The sequence below is a fragment of the Notothenia rossii genome (genome assembly GCF_949606895.1).
Source record: "Notothenia rossii genome assembly, chromosome: 10".
Taxonomy (NCBI): Eukaryota; Metazoa; Chordata; class Actinopteri; order Perciformes; family Nototheniidae; genus Notothenia; species Notothenia rossii.
In genome coordinates this window covers 63,138,732-63,141,767 of record NC_136908.1, presented here as the reverse complement: position 1 = coordinate 63,141,767, position 3,036 = coordinate 63,138,732, and the positions used below count along the sequence as shown (strand labels likewise).

Here is a 3,036-nt window from a genome sequence, read left to right as displayed (position 1 = left end):
GCGTTTCAAAACATCAACAATGAAACATGAAAATGTTGAGGCAAAATATAAGAACAGCAAATGTGATTGTCGTAGGGGATGCTAACAACGCCACTCAAATAATAGTGTCTGAGTCCTAGCTTGTTAGCGTAGCAGCGTGGTGAGCTGACTCTGGATCTGCTGCTCAGGGCGGACATGTTGCCTTCAGACAGCACTCACACTGGTCCTGTGTGTGTTTGTGTGTGTGTGTATGTGAGTGTGTTTGTGAATTTGTTTGAGTGTGTGTTTCTGTGTGTATGTTTGCTAAATAACAATTATGAACCACGCCATTTTCTGTGATTAACTTTTTTGACCCGGGGGAATAGGGAGGGTGTTATAGAGTATTATTAACCATCATTATTACCTGATTATTAATGTTATTAACACGTCTGAGAGGGAAACACTGAGTTATTCTGCATAACGTCCTTTAACTGATGGGGATATATTTAAATATCCATCTATGGAGGATCAAACATGACTGAAAAAGTTGTTCCTTCATATTCCTGCACGCCCGCATTGTCAAGTTGAGTATTTTTAGCATTTAGGCAAACTCTGCGTTGTAGCCCAAAGCTAACATGCTATAGCGTTAGCATTGAGTGCTGCCGCCAAATGGATTGTCGCGTTTTCTTACACATTTTTGCAAAGAAAACATGTGAAAATGTGCTTAGTTTTCATCGTCTGTGTAGCAGTGAAAAAACTCTGCTACACAAATAGTAGTTTTGTCAGACGTTTGCGTGATGATGTATATTTCAATTACTCCTTTATGTCAGCTACTATCGGACATATTTTTCCACGTTATGGTAAAATCCAAGAAGACTGAAATGTTTTTGTTGTAGGTAGTTGGCTAAATCCGAACTTTCGCATCTTAGCCTTTTGCATAACCCATTTAGGGCATTAACTATTTTAAAAAGGCAAAAACACGCCTCTAGTTGCGTAAAAACATTTCAGTGTAACTGAGCAAGTTTTATAAAATGATGCAGTTTTGATACAGCAACATTAAAGTTAAGTCATGGAAATGGGGCCAATATTCCCATCAGTTAAACACCTTATAATCTCAGTGTTACTCTTTAACGTTATCACGGCATTTGACTGACCGTAGGAGGTTGGGCTTAACGCTGAAGCCCCGCCCCCACATGTATTCAGGGGGCGTGGCCTGTGAAGCAGCCGAGACACAGGAAGCCTTTTGAATCGTTCGTTTTTTTGAAATGTGAGAATGGTCATCTGACAGTGTGTTGGACCTCTGTGAGTACTGCTGTATCGCGAGTACTCAGTATTCTGGTTCTCCTGCAGTACTTCATGTAGCATGTTAATGTGTTTCCTCCAGGAGGGGCTGAATCTCAGTTTGCATGCCGAGCAGAGGCTTCGAGAGAGACGTCTTTATGCAGGCGATCACCACGAATTAAAACGTGGCGATGCTAGCAAGCAGAAAAGTCAACGTTTCCATCGCCGCAGCTTCAGGCAGACGTTTCTCACTTCCAGAGCCAAAGGCTGCGTTAGCGCTCGACATTTTGTGCGACTTCTGGGGCTGCAGTTGCTGTAGTTTTTCTTTAGTTGTCAGATCTAAAGGTCTCAGTTATGCTTAAAGAAAAGAACGTTTTACTAACTAAATGTAGGAAAACTGATCTTCTGCATGGGACAATTCATGGTAGTCTGCAAAATGTGATGCTTGTTTGATTGTCTATCTTACTTTTCAAAGCAGAGAAGGACAAACAGTGTATTTGAGTACAACTTTCCCCACTCCCACCCAGTTATAAAATGTGTTCTAGTCTTTGATGGAGCTTCTTCTTAATACCCAACGCCTCGTAAGAGCAGTTCAAGTTCGTCCTTCTTCTTCAACTCCCACTATTACTGCCTGAAGTTGGTTGGATGGCATTTGGAAAATCATGAAAAATCGTCAAAAGCAGAAAAGAAATCCACTTACTTTGAAGCACACAGAGGCCTTAACGTCTGTGTTTAATTGAGCCATATTTGTACCCATTTTTTAAAGCGCTAGGCTAGCAGTTTCCCTCTGTTTCCACTCTTTGTGCTAAGCTAGGCTGAATGCACCCTGGACCTAACTCTGAGATTAAACTGAACAGAAGTCGCACTGAATGACGAGCACGATCGTAGCCGAAAGCAAACTGAAATCTAAAGAAGAAATTATTTTACATTTACTGAAATAAACCTGCGTCTTCTTTCTCTGTATGGCATGATGACCAGTGAAATGTAAAAGGATCCAGTTCAGCGCCGAGCATCCGGTAAAAAAAAAAAAAATCCCCGTTTTTATTCGGCTGAATCCTGGTCCCTTTTTTCAGCTGTTGTTGGCTTTTAAAAACTGTTATGGAAATTGAAATTCTGAACTGGTTTTGTCACAGTGCAGAAACCCACAGCAGCAGTGAGGGAGATAAAGGAGTGGGGGACGGGGGGGGGGACGGGGGGTTAAAGCCAAATGTAAAGTAAAAACTAAAAAGCCTTAAATGAATAAAAGTGGTGCAATTTTGTAACAGCAACCTGTGGTGTGCAGTCATTCTGGATCAATGTGCATACACCTTCACACATAAAACAACACCTGTTTATGTGTGACAGCAACATGATTACATGTGTTAATGTACAGTCTTATATATTTCATTTAGTATGGGTATAATGTAAGGATAAATACATGTGTAAATAGACGATTGAACGATTAAAGAACAGTTGGATGAATCAAGATTTATCGTACATTTTTTCGAGGTGCCGTTATAATAAAAAAATTTAAATGGTCATAATTACTCAAGATAAAATATAGTGCCATTATGAATTTGTTTGGTAATTATCGTAATTAAAAATGATAATTATAATAGTTTGAGAGGTTTTTATTATTTTTATCATTATTATTTTATTTGTAAGAGGTCCTTTATACTATTATTATAACGTTATTTAGTAGTGCTCATTATTACAAATAAATTATTATTACAACAACATATTTCTTTGAAAGTTAATTGTTATTATTATTAGTCATAATATATGTTTTTGAGGGGTCACGCTCTGTTGACCTACATC

At 38.8% G+C, this 3,036-nt stretch overlaps 1 protein-coding gene across 1 annotated transcript in view; it reads left to right on the top strand.

The window, feature by feature from the left end:
• Positions 1 to 2,700, top strand: part of LOC307021244 (ras-related protein Rap-1b-like) — a 5,506-nt gene extending 2,806 nt beyond the window's left edge. Inside the window, exon 6 of the mRNA XM_079653189.1 lies at positions 1 to 2,700. This exon is cut by the window's left edge and continues 974 nt beyond it. The gene's annotated coding sequence lies outside the window, so the exon portion shown is untranslated.
• Positions 2,701 to 3,036: the final 336 nt, after the last annotated feature.